Below are 14,578 nucleotides of genomic sequence, written 5' to 3'. Positions count from 1 at the left end.
CTGGGCTTTTTGTCACATGGGGTATGCCTGAGCAATTATGATTTATGGTTTCCAAGACGTTTTTGTTTTCCCACTACACTGTGTTACTTTCGTTTGGAATAAATATACTGGTTTACTGCATGTTTTCCATAGACTTCATTGTCATTCTATGAGGTATTTTAATCTATAGTCCTTCTATCTAAGGGACCCTCATTCCTTTATAAAATGTTCCAGGCCTTGGCAGCTTGTGGAAAGGTGCACTATGACACTGGAATGAATGACACCAACACAGTGGAGGTATTCCTAATCTATCCGCGGGAAAGAAGATCTATTTATTCCATATGGTCTGACATCATGGCTGAAACCAATTGGGGATTAAAGGAAGGGGAAACACTCAGAAGACCCCTGATGGGCCTGAAACAGTGGGTCCACCCAAATGACTACGTAACACACACCTCTTGCACAGAAAATGGGTGAAGGAACAAACGGTGACGCAGTCACAAACACAATTCAGTCATGCACGTGCAGTAAATGGACACTGCACGATGTAGAGTCCAGCTGGACTCATTCTAGTCTTTCTGCCAGCCACTCTGCTGAGGGCTGGTCTTACAGATGTAACCCACACCCACCCAACACAGGCGTCACCAGTCAGGTGACCCTGCCAATAAAAGGGGCCGGGCGCACGTGCCTGAGGCCAGTTCAGTACTACCCTACCACCGTGTCTGCGTCACCTCATTTACGAGCATGAGGGCCTAGGGCCCCACATTACATTGGCGACGAAGGTGGGATCTGCAACCCCACGTGGTTGCAGACATGAACCTAATCGGTGGAGGAAAGGAGAGAAGCGAGGCCGTCGCAGCCCCAGTCTCACTGGTGTAAAGGGGGTGAGTGCTGCTAATCAGCGCGTCCCGCAGCACTGCCAAAACGGCTGCGGGCGCCGAAAATAAAGCGCTACGAAGCGCGCTGAGCTGTTTTTCCCAGCCCAAGAGGAAAAAAAGAATGCCCTGAGGCCGCCCCCGCCCCCCCAAGAGTCGGATGCAGCGCGGCCCGCAGTGTGGGAGAAAGCCGCTGGGTCCGCGCGGTATGTGGGGGGAAATGGCGCTGTTGCGCGCCGTGGAAAGGAGAGGAGAATGTGCCCAACGATGACTGGGTCCCGGTCGCCCCGAAAAAAATAAATAAATGAACGCGGTCCGCAGCGTGTCCGTGCTGCTGCGGCCGCGTATGAAGAGTGTGGTGCGATCGGCACCGACAACAGGGAAGATGACCGGGGGCCGTTTCCCCCCCTTGGTCCTTCTAAATTGGCGCTGTCGCGCGCCGTGCGCAGTGAGGGGAAGAAGTATTGTGGCCGGGCCGGTCGCAAAGTGACTGCTCCAAACCAAGAGTGCGCCCGTGGACAGAATTGGCGCAGAAGACGGAAACGGCGAGAAAGAAGGAAGCGACGCGGGCGATGCTGCAAAAGGGAAGGAGAAGACTGCAGCTGTCCCAGACAACCTGCAACGGTGAGAAACGGACGCAAGTGCCACGTGAGGTACGAAGAGAGCGCGCATGGTCTGCGCAGCCTCTGGCGGCCGTCCGCCGCCACCGACGAGAGACGCCATATGCCCCAGCAGTGATGGTCATCACCACAGGGCAAGAAAGGGACATGCCAGGCGTTGCCACAGGACGCCCAGAAAAAAAAAGAGACTGACACGTGCGCAGCGTGCACAGAGAGCTGCGCCCGAGAAGGTGATGACATGGGTAAAGTCCGTGAAGATGGAGAGAGTACCCGAGAGCGTGACGTAACGCACGGGACAAGAGGCCATGTCAGCTGGCCGCACAGCGACGGAAGATGGCCACTGTTGGCCCATCAGTGAGCAGGTCATCTGAACTGACCGACCCTGCCAGAGCAGATGGCAGGAGTGAGCGCCGTAACAGCGCAGCCTCGAGGCGCAAGAGCGGCGCCCTCGAGTGAAGAGAAGGAGGAAGAGAGTGGGGACCCTCCTGCCAGAGAGAGGTCCACCAAGAGGATCCGGGAACGGACCAGACCGGGAGAGGTCTGCCTGAAGAGCAGATCATGTCCTACCCTCAGGACTCAGCCCGTGAGAGGCTGCGATCGAGCAAGATGCACCAGAGGAGGTGCAGTGATAGGTCCATGTGACGCAGCATGCGACCTGTGGCACAACGCCACATCGAGGACGAAGAGGAAGATGCACCAGCGAAGGTGCAGTGATAGGTCCGTGTGAAGCAGCATGTGACCCGTGGCACAACGCCACATCGAGGACGAAGAGGAAGATGTACCAGCGGAGGTGCAGCGCAAGGTCCATGTGCCGCAACATGTGACCTGTGGCACGACGCCACACCAAGGAGAAGAGAGAGTGGCACGATGCCAACAAGAAATGATGAGAGGAGTGTGACAGACCGGTCACACCACAGATCAAATCCATCGCAGGTGTGAAAGTGGAAGGAAGTAGAGTGACACAACTGAGGACTCGTGCGAGCAGATGAGGAGGTACCCATCAGTACAAGACAGTCACCGGGGTGAGCAGAAGTCACTGAAGACAGCGATGTGGGTGGTCCCCCACGCTTCCCAGTACGACCGACCTGTCACCTGTCACCGGCTGCTTGGCTGTGATGGCATCCCTGACGCCGACTGCACAGGCCACACAAGACCCGCCGTGGCCCCTATGTCCATCAAGTGGTCCTTCCACTGACGAAGCCGCCGCCACCTGTTTGATCTGCAAAACGATGAAAAACATCATCATGATGAGGTGCATCGCACAATCATCGAAGGAGGAGCACAGCACCACCTGAGTGGAGACAGTCAGCAACAAGAACCGATGCTGACAAGGCATGTCTGGCAACGTAGAAACTTATCATCTGAACACTTGCCATGAGCTCTGTGAACCAGACGCCTGCCGGTGAGAGCAGACCAGATCATTTGGACCATCCACCCTTGGGGTTGCACAAGACTAGGACGTGGCCCTGTTGGGAGTTCAGAGAGACTCCTTTGGCGTGGCCGACGTTGGCCCGCACAGCCCACGCAGTCCCGCCGCAATCCAGGGACAAGGGCCTCCAACAAATTCCTGTGAGAGCGGAATATCGCTGAGAGAATGCATCTGAGACAGCTCCACGTCAGGCATCCGGAAGCACGGAGGTCTCATATCGAGAGACTGGTCACCTGAAGACTTTGCACTATGGCCAGAGCACCTGAATCCGGATGGCTCGAGCAAGCGGACCCTGCATCAACAACCCTTGTGGCTCCATGCGAGACTAGGATGTGGTCCTGTAGGCTGTTCCTCTGAGACGTCTTTGCTGGGCCTGAGATAGGCAAGCACAGTCCACACAGTCCTGTGGAAGCCCGCGAAAGGGCCTCGAGGAGACTCCTGCTTGATGGAGATCTGGCACGAGAGGGAAGACTGCCGCTTCTCTGCCGCTGGACTCCCAGGCGCCCCAGGCCGTCACGTCATCTGCAGTCTGAGGAGGTAGACAATCTCCAGAGTCAGAATGCCGTCCAGAACTGTGTACAGTGGACTCCCCACTGCTCCAGATGCACCCGCATCAGAAACTGTAAATAGACTTTGACCACATGAGCCCAGGCAGGACCGGATCGACAATATCCAGCGAACTGTGAGGTCGTGGACAAGCGACTGAAGTATCTGGACTTCATCCACACAGTGTTCGTGCCCAGCTGTACCTGGTTAAATTATGGACTCGTGCGGAGGTGTCCGGATGCTCCCAGCTGCACCATGTCCACTGCAATTCTGCAGTCTGCCTTTTCGAGGCCGAGAGACTGATTGTGGTGCTTTGTTATTGTTTCTTTTACAGGTTGGACTTTTGTTTGGTTCCTCAATAAAGTTTGGGAGGGATGTAGAGTCCAGCTGGACTCATTCTAGTCTTTCTGCCAGCCACTCTGCTGAGGGCTGGTCTTACAGATGTAACCCACACCCACCCAACACAGGCGTCACCAGTCAGGTGACCCTGCCAATAAAAGGGGCCGGGCGCACGTGCCTGAGGCCAGTTCAGTACTACCCTACCACCGTGTCTGCGTCACCTCATTTACGAGCATGAGGGCCTAGGGCCCCACATTACACACACCATCATCAATGGAGGTGCTGCATAGAGTAATGGGCTCCTGGCAAACACTGAGGATGATTTCAAGGGCTCCGGCTGCCTGCATCGCGTGACTTACTAAGCAATCTCACTTCATGATTTCACCACCGGCATTACAGTTGTGTAGCAAGAATGCCTCGTGCACTATTGCAAGCAATTAAGTACTCCCTCACCCCCCTGCCCTCCCACTAGCGGTTTGTGTTAGCAAAATACAGTCATATTTAGGACACAGAGAGCCTCTGTGGGCTCCGCTGCCACTGCACCTGCTGCACCGTTGACAGCTACGGCCCTGGCTCGTGCACCACTGCGGGGTTCCTGCCACTCCAAGCCAGACAATGACCGTTCAGGTTCAACAAAATCAAAAGAAAGAGTAGATTAACCAATGAAATGACATATCTAATTATTTTAAACGAGTAGAAAGAGTCGAATCAAAGTGTCCAGTAAGTAAAAAAAAAAAGTGTAACGTAAAATAAAGAAAACATTTATACATTATAAAAGAATGAAAAGCAACGAAAGCAAAACAACAGAGGGAGGTGTAAACAATGCAAACTAAAGTAAATAGAATATTAGGCATTATTAAAGAAAAGCAAGAAATATTAAAAAGCAAAATGGCAGAATAACAAAGAGAAACTGTTTAAAAACCGGGAAGAAGATACATATAGCGAGTGACAGAAACAAATTATACACGAAAAAGGAGACCGAATGATGGCCATGAGGAGCGAAAACGAGGTGGCACGAATGAAAGAAGAAAAACCGAGAGAATGGAAGAACGTAAGAATTACAGGCCAGGAAAGAATAACTTCAAAATTTAGCTAGGACTAGGAAAGAATTGGAGGGAGATGGAAAAAGGAAAATTAACCAGCGACAGGAACATAATGAGATCAAAATGCATGCACGCCTCGTCTCCTGGGCTTTCGGTGCAGGTGGCGTGCCCGCGCCTAGCAGCAGGGTGAACTTTCTTCCATTTCACACAAGTGCAGCAGTTTATGAGCTCGGAGCCCGTGAGACGCACTAGAGGAAATTAAGCAGTAGAGCGCACAGCCCACTGCTCCCTCTCAGTTAATTATTCCAAGAGGAATTTGCATTGGAAATTCAAGTTTAATCTTTTCTGTGGGCAGAGGGCCTGGTGGTTCCCTCGCTTCATTTGCTCGGCAGGGTCACTGGTGTGGTATGTTTTGGGTGCAGCATCGCCCTCTGCTGGGAACAGGTGGGGTTGCAGAGCAGGGGATTCTGCCTGCAAGGAAATGCCGCTTGGCAAGCAAATTGAATGAAACACCGGCGTAGTAAAAACAGGCAGCAAACAGTGATACATGTGGGATTAGGTCAGTTGATTTAGCAGGCTCTAATGCAAGCGGAGAATGCACTGCTCCCCTGCTTTGGTAGTCAATAAATTGCCATCATTGTGGTGCAGTTGGCAGCTCAGACCTCGGCCTCCCCGTGCCACTGCGCCCTGCAGATCTCATAATGATAGCTGCGCCACTTTCTCTCGTCTCTGCTTTCAGGGCCCTAAAAAATGTTGATTAGTTTGAACATTGTTGTGTTTTAGGTGTCCTTAAAAATCCACCCTTCTTTCTCTTTCCATTGCCCCTTAAGCCCCCCTCATGTCCTGCTACTCATATAATGTGTTTTAACAAGATAGCCCAGCGTGATCGTTGGGAAATCTGAAACTCACCCCCCAATTCATACTGACCAAGCTGCACCCCTGATCTTATATATGGGATCTAGTACTCCTTACCACACATAATAAGTATTCTGAACATCAAGGACGTGTTTGCTGCCCTATAGAGCAATGAGGCTCAGATCCTTTATGAAGTCACAGAGCAGGGCGGTGAAGTGCAATATCCTTCTAAAGCACATGCCTCTTTCAAAACTATTGGTCTTTTGCACCTTCTTGTAACAGTAATACCATCATTGCAGTTATAGTGCATCAATGCATAATCTTTACTGTGAGCAAAATAAAAAAAATGCTGCTTGTAGTTCAGTGAACATCTTTCTAGGCAGACAAAATGGCAAAGCCATTATGTTTCACCTACTAGATCTATTGGCTTTGCTAATGCAGTTTGCCAATACTGTGCAGGCATTGGCAAAAAGATGGCAACATGACGTGACCCCTGTTGATGATTGTATCATTCTGTAGGCATATGCATGCTTTGCTATGTATGTGCGTGCCTAGGGAAAGACGCTGGTGCCATTTTCTTTTTGTTTGTTTACCAATCCAAGATGGCGGATGCCATCAGGAAAAGCAAAGGAGGGAGAGAACAACATAGGGATCAAGAAGAAAAGCATATGATGGAGAAAACAACACAGAGCATGGAGGCAGACGTACATAAGAGAGCGCAAGCAGCACATGAGAGAGAGAGAGAGCAACATAAAAATGGAGGAGGGGGGCTGTTATTTTGGTGGGGAAAAGCACATGTGGAAGAGAGCTGGAAAACACATTCACTCTCATGGAGTGCTTAACCAAAAAGAAAAAAAGTAGTTTCCTAAAAGTAAACAGTGGAAGGATACAAGTAATCTCATAGTAGATAGACTATGCTTCAGGAGGATGACAAACAGGAGACGAGGAAGGCCATCCAATAAGAAGCTAGGCAATTAGAGTGACCTTAAAGCCAACCAATGGTAAGCAGTGGGTGGGCTGTAAGACCACAGTAAGTTCACAATAGGTCTTTCTTGCGCTATCAGGTAGGCAAGAACTAAAAAAATCAAATATCATGCACTCTAATTGCTTATAGACCAGGTTAGGTGATTTCATGGAGCAAAGTGGCTGAGTGCAGGATAAATCAAATTTACTACTCAAGGCCATTAGGATAGAGCCATGTAGGTGATTACATGGATGAGAGGATAATCTGCTTCAAAGTGATACTGACAAAGCTGGGAGAGTTCAAAGATACTACCAGCAGCTACATGTGAGAGATCTGGCAGGCCCCGTATTGACAGCGAGTTTTGTTAATCAGGCTGGTGGACAAGGTAACCTGAGAACAAAGAGTTGTTGGATTAGCCGGTCCAAACGGAGACATTTGGAAAGCCATTCAGGAACTGAGATCCTCCAATGCACCTGGTCCAGAAGACTTTACTCACTTTTTTTAAACAAAAAACCTTCTGGTACCATTCCTGGATTCTATGATGAGACTCTTTAACTTGCTCACATTCTAAGACAGGATTACTGTTATGGAGGCAAAGATCTTCATGATTCTTAACCACGGAAGATGTGAGTAAATATGGATGCTATAGACCGAGCTCCCTTTTAAAACAAAAATATCAAGATATTCACTGAGCAAGTGAGAGTAGACTGAGCAAAACTGAACCAAAACAAATTCAGACTAACTAATTTGACCCTTTACTTGGAACCTGAGGCATAAATCATCTGAAATAAACCAACAATAAGAGGATCCACCTTAGGCTTAATGACTTTATAGTTACAATTTTTCTAGATGACTTCACAGTCTCCCTGATGGACCCAAAGTTATTACTCAAGGCATTATTGGCCAAATTGTACACCTCTCGCAAGGTGTCTAGTTTTAAATTCAATGTAGCACAGTTCGAGACCTTGACCCTTACGGTTTCCCCGCACATACGTTGTTACTTATGAGTGATGACAGCTTCAGGGGAGATATCTAGTTCTTATTGTTATCACCACATTTGGAGGTTTGTTAGTGGCCAAAATTACCTGATGCTCATAGAGAAACTAGTACAGACCTCAGACATAGATAAGCCTGTAATCACAAGACTGAATCAGATACTGCTGGTGACAGAGACCAATCCATACATGCAGATTTCATGACATGTGAGAAAGCAAGTTGGTTATTTTGTTCACTACGACAAAGTCAAACGACCTCATACAACATACTAGTTGAGGGGGCATTAGCTCCAATGTAATATATATATATATATAAATCTGAAGCTCCTTTCGAAGATTGGTCAAGTGGCTAATGCTTGCAGCCAAGGAAAAGGTCTTGGGGACATGGGGAAAGATGGACCCTCCAGTGGTGACTGCAGGGGTATTGGTGTCAAATGCTATGTCTATCACTAGCAATGGAAAACAAAATGCATGACCTGGTTGACAAGGAGTAAGACTTTGCAATCCTGCTGGACTTCTTTGCCAGGGTTGCAGAGTAACTCACTTGCTCTGGGATGCTGAGTGTCTTGCAAATCCTTGCAAGTGGAATCATCTAAGAGGAGGTATCTAGAGAGTTTGGGATTGTGGGGACACTGTACTGTCAAATTGTTCTTCTGTATGGTGCCTAACCCATTGGATCTATCCACACATCCTTCAATAAACTAAATTAGATATTTGATTTTTGCAAATGACTAAAAATGAGTAAAACCAAAAAATCCTTGGTCAAACATTATAGTTGTGTTTGTTGTATAAGAAAAACGGAAAGTCATGGCTGGTATATATGCCCACACACTCTGTATACCATTCTTACTGTATGCACTAAAATGGCCAGATGCTGTAAGCATGTTTAGTGTGTCAGAGTGGTATAACAACAGCACTTTTAGAGAGTGAGCACTGACTGTACCATACACAGGCAGTAAACATGGCCCATAGCAGAAGGACGTGAACTGCCTTCCATTTCTTTGAGTGGTACACACAACACTGCATGATTACAACACACACATATACTAAACACAGGCAATAACCGAAGCCTGTAGTCCATGCTGGATGTAGACGTATCACGTATTATGTAATTGATGATGGTAATTTATTCAGTGACATTGTTAGAAATTGGGTTGTAGGTTGACTGGGGTGTGAACCTCAGTCAGGCAGCAACCACCACAATCCTAGTCAGGATAAGTGTCAGGCAAACCATAAATTAACCTTTGCTCACCCTCTGGTAGCATGGCACATAGAAGTAAGGCTTAACTAAGAAGCAGTGTGTAAAGTATTTGTGCAACACTTCAAACAGTAAAGCAGTGAAAACTTCACACAAAATGAGTCCACACCAGTTTAGGAAAATAGAGTAAGAGTTATTAAATATACCAAGACCAAAACAACAAAAATCCAATAAGTAGAACTTGAGTGATGCATTTTTAAAGGAAAGAAGCCATTGTGTGTGGCTGTCTAGGGGGAATACACAGAGCTCAGCTGTCACCCACCCCACAAAAGTGATCAGAGACAGGCAGCAGGCACTAAGTGGCTAAAGTAAGAAAAAGCTAGCTTTGTAAAAGTGGCATTTTCAGAATTTCAATTTAAAATCCGACTTCACCTTAAGTTGTGATTTCAAATGTGATTCCAGAGACACCAAACTAGAGAAGCTTATCTCTTCCAGATTGTGAATTACACTTATAAAATGTAGTAAGGTAATCCCCATGTTATCATACGGGAGAGATAGGTCTTGCTGTAGTGAAAAACGACTTTGGGAGTTTTTCACTACCAGGACATGTAAAACATAAAAATACTTGTCCTGCCTTTTAGATACATTGCACTCTGCCCTCTTGGTTGTCCAGGACCTACCTTAGGGTGACCTATATGTATAAAAAGAGATGGTTTGGGCCTGGCAAAAGGGTTACTTTGCCAGGTCGACATAGCAGTGTAAAACTGCACATACAGGCTCTGCAGTAGCAAGCCTGAGACATGGTTAAAGGGCAACTGAAATGGGTGGCACAATCAGTGCAGCAGGCCCGCTACTAGCATTTAATTTTACAGTCCCTGGGCACATGCAGGGCACTTTACTAGGGACTCCTAAGTAAATGAAATATTCCAATTGGGGATATGCCAATGTTACCATGTTTAGGGGAGAGGGCACAAGCACTGGTTAGCAGTGGTAAAGTGCAAAGTGCACAGAGTCCTAAAGACAGCAAAAACAAGGTCACAAAAGTGGAGAAGATAGGCAAAACATTGGGGGGGAAGACTACTGTAGGGCTCCAAGGTTTAACAGACGTCATTTATGATAAGGTTAGGAGCAGTGCACGTGTATAGTTCAGATTGTGTGTTTATTTTAACCATGGAATGTCAGGGCTTCTCAGGTTTCACATCACAATATTCACACCACTTCATCATGAAATGTGTAGTCACCTTGCTAGGCTTTTGCAATACCCAACATATAATTTAAGAAACAGAAAGGACTACCACAAAGACATTGCATTAAACATTGTCTTCTCATTACTAATATATTTCCTTTTGAATCTACATTTCCCTTAGTGGTGTCCAGACAATGGCTTTGCCAGTTCAGTTCTTGTCATACAACCACATTTGAAAATATGTCCATTCTCTCGGGGCAGAACGGCAGCGACACTTGATCTGTGCTCAGCAAATATTGCTAGAGAGCTTTAAATATTTACTAGGTGTCTTCTGACACTGGACATGAAAGTGTACTCAGTCTGTTCCTTGAATGCATGATTAGAAATTCAGAGAAGCCAGAGGATTTTACTAGGAAATTTATTTAATCTTCGGACTCATTGCAAATGGTGTTTTCTGCTAGAACAAGCTTGTCACACTCATGCTGATTTATTTTTAATATACTGACAGGAAAGGGTTCTGTATCATTTGTTCCAGTGATTCCGATCTCAATCCGTTTTCTTGTTAAGGGCTATGTGTCCTTGTTGAAAATAAGTGGATGGTTTCTCGAAACTAGGTGAACTACTTTTGTGAGCAGATGATCAAGAGAGTTTTCCCCTGCACTATAGGGTTTCCAAGAGGGGCAAAGCTCAGTGAAAGAGACAAGGATGCAAATCTCTTAGCACAGTACATGGCATCACAGATTGGATGTAGGGACAGGGTTCTTGCCCTACAGGGTGCCCCTAAGGGGCAGAGATTATTGAAAGGATGTTATAATATACTCCACCAACACTGCACTACATCATGAAACCATGGCTCATGTCAGATTCACCTGTAACCAGGAGCGGATCCTTCGCATTGGCGAAGGAGCATCGCCACCATAGCTAAGCCAGGAGCTGAAAAATAGAACAATATTTCTTTATCTTTTTATCTTTCAGCTGCTGGTTCAGCCAGCACCATGTGAAGGGAGGGCGGGGGGGCCACGTGAGGGGGAAGAGGGGAGAGGGAGGAGGAGAGAGTGCACCTAAGTGCGCATGTGTGTTTGGCTGGCCGTCTTAGGCCGGTCAAACACACATGCACACTTAGGTTTCTCCAGCCCGGCTGTGTTGAATAGCTGTGCTGGAAAAAACGCACAGACCTCAAGGCAGTGTCTGAGCAGCAGTCGAAGCCACTGAGACCAATCCTGACATTGCTTTCATGCTAGGTTTAGAAGAGGAGCGAGACAGCAGGAGGCGGCGGCGACTGGAAGAGGTATGTTTTTTTTAAATTGCATGTAACCCAGATGGAAAAGCCAATGTCATCTTAAGGGTTTTGGTGTCCCTGGGCAAAACATATTTCGGGGACCCCTGAACGGAACAACTTGGAATTGTATTACCTGAATTCCACTAATTCAAGCCCTCATGATGCCAAAAAATACTAAATTATACCTTAAGCTTTAACAGGGTCACACATAAACAGTTGAACTATGTCTTGCCCGGGACCCCAACAATCCTTAAGACACTATGGCGATGATTCTAACCGCGGCGGGCGGCGGTAGCCGCCCGCCATGCGGTTACCGCCAAATGACCGCACCGGCATTCTGGCTTTCCCGCTGTGCTGGCGGGCGACCGCCAAAAGGCCGCCCGCCAGCACAGTGGGAAAGACCCAGCAACGATGAAGCCGGCTCCGAATGGAGCCGGCGGAGTTGCTGGAGTGCGACGGGTGCAGTAGCACCCGTCGCAAATTTCAGTGTCTACTAGGCAGACACTGAAATTCTTTTTGGGGCCCTCTTACGGGGGCCCCTGCAGTGCCCATGCCATTGGCATGGGCACTGCAGGGGCCCCCAGGGGCCCCGCGGCACCCCCTACCGCCATCCTGTTCCTGGCGGGAGACCCGCCAGGAACAGGATGGCGGTAGGGGGTGTCAGAATCCCCATGGCGGCGGAGCGCGCTCCGCCGCCATGGAGGATTCTCAAGGGCAGCGGAAAGTCGACGGTACACACTTTCCGTTTTTGGCTGCGGCCGAACCGCCGCGGTCAGAATGCCCAGCGGTGCACCGCCAGCCTGTTGCCGGTGCTACCGCGGTCATTCGCCCTGGCGGTTTTTACCGCCAGGGTTAGAATGACCCCCTATATATACTGAAGTAGAGGTAGACAGAGAGCAAGAGGGGTTTAACTAGAAAAATATACTAGATAGAGATCAAGTAAAGAGAAGGTTCACTTTCCCAAGAGGACCCTAGAAGATGGAGGCACTGAGCATTGCCTGCTTTGTCAATGTCTTAAAATGTCTCTCGTAAAGGACTTTGGGCCAGATGTACAAACCATTTTACTGGTCTCAAACAGCATGTATGAATGTTTTGCGACCGTGAATGCGACCAAAACATTCACAATTAACACCAACTTCAAGTTGGTGGTAACCATTCGCAAACAGGAAGGGGTCCCTTAGGGACCCCTTCCTCTTTGTGAATGGGGGTGCAAAACTACTTTGAGAGTTTGGCAGTGGTCCCATGGACCACTGCCTACTCAGAAAAAAACAAAAATAAAACTTTTTTTCCTTTAAGGATAACGGGCTGAATTAGAAAAAAATCCCTGCTTTATTTAAAAAGCAGTCACAGACATGGTGGTCGGCTGTCCCCGGGAGGCCACCATCCCTGTGAATGCGGCCACTCCCAATGGGGAAACAAATTGCGACCTACCTCATGAATATTGATGAGGTACGTCATTTGCAACCCCATTGGAAATCGCAAACAGTGTGCTTTACACTGTTGTGCATTTTGTTTTGCGACTCGCAGTTTGCAATTCCCAAAAGAATTGCGAATTGCGAGTCGCAAAACAAAATGTCATACATCTGGCCCTTGGACCCAGTACACAGCGTCACAGATGAATGAATGTAGGGACAGAGGGGCATATTTATACTCTGTTTGTGCTGAATGTGCGTCAAAATGCTTTTCCCCATAATTATACTATGACGCCCGACCCCGCGGACGTCAAAATTCCTCTGTGTGCGTCATTTTTTGGATGCGGGAAACTGCCTTGCGTTAATGACATGCAAGGTAGGCGTTCCTGCCCAAAAAATGTCTTTAAGGCCTGTGCACCTTATTTATTCTCCCGTGTCATTTTGACGCACAGGAGGGGACGGGCCTCAAAAAACAGCGCACAGCCTGATGTGCGCCGTTTTTTAACGCCTGGGTGAGGCAGGCGTTAAGGGACCTGTGGGCTCACTTCCATGGTCTCTGACCATGGAAGCAGTCCAGAGGTGCCCTTCCCTGCCCCCAGGGACACCCCCTGCCACCCTCGCCCACCCCTGGAGGACACCCATGGATGGGGGACCCATCCCAGGTTAGTACAGGTAAGTTGAGGTAAGTATCATTTTTTTATTTTTTAAAGTGGCATGGGGGGGCTAACTTGGCCCCCCCTACATGCCACTGTGCTCAATGGCCATGCCCAGGGGACAGAAGTCCCCTGGGCATGGCCATTGGGCAGGGGGGCATGACTCCTGTCTTTGCTAAGACAGGAGTCATTTCAATGGGGGGGTTGTGCGTAAAAAAAAGGCGCAAGTCGGGTTTGAGCCATGATTTTTGACTCAAACCTGACTTGCACCATTTTTTGATGCACAACCCCCATTTTTCCCTACGCCGGCGGTGCCTGGTTTGAGTCATTTTTTTTTACTCAGACCAGCCCGCAGTGCCGGCTAACGTCAATCCTTAAATAAGGCGCCCGTCTGGCGCGTAGGAATGGCGTTAGCTTGCAGTACATTTTTTGACGCAAACCAGCGCCGGCGCTGGCTTGCATCAAAAAGTATAAATATGGGCCAGAGTTCTTACACTGTGTGGTAAGATATGACCTCTAGCCCTTTTAAACTTTGCTGGCGGCCACTGGATTACCCCCAGAATCCTCAACATCTTCAGATTCACAGGAGGAGCTTCAGGTCGTTTGACTACTCAGTCTGCAGCGAACCAGGCACTGCTTGATTTAAGGTACACTCAAAGTGTATCCCATATCATAGAGATTCTTTCACCTGCACCTCACCATAAAATAGGATAGACTGATGGTTAGTGGCAGCTGGTTAATGATCTCTGGCACTTTATAGCCACACTCCTGAGAAAAATTCCTATTTATTTAAAATCATTGGGGTCTTTCACTTCCCCATGAGTGTTTAATGAGTGTCCTTATTGCTTGTGGTATGTGTGGAATCTGGATTGTTTGAATAGTGTTCTAGCAAAGGAGGTATGTTTTAGGGGAAGAAAGATGGCAGCAGTCTGAGTCTGCCGCCACTTGAGTACCTGCTCCTCTTCTCTCGCCTCAATGAAATTTGCTTATCGGTGAACAAAGGAGGGATGAGGTTGCTCTGCTACTGAGACATCTTGATTGTGGAAACAGTGCCCTTGAAAGTCTACTTACTTTATCTGACCTGACTTGCTGTGATGACATCTACAAAGACGGGTGCGTCCTGTGGCGGCTGTGGGAGATGCCAGACGCTGGCCATTACTACAGCCCACACCAACCCAATGGGCATGTCGGAAAATAAGAAGCAG

Source organism: Pleurodeles waltl, chromosome 4_1, assembly GCF_031143425.1.
Source record: "Pleurodeles waltl isolate 20211129_DDA chromosome 4_1, aPleWal1.hap1.20221129, whole genome shotgun sequence".
NCBI lineage: Eukaryota > Metazoa > Chordata > Amphibia > Caudata > Salamandridae > Pleurodeles > Pleurodeles waltl.
This window is presented reverse-complemented; position numbering follows the sequence as displayed.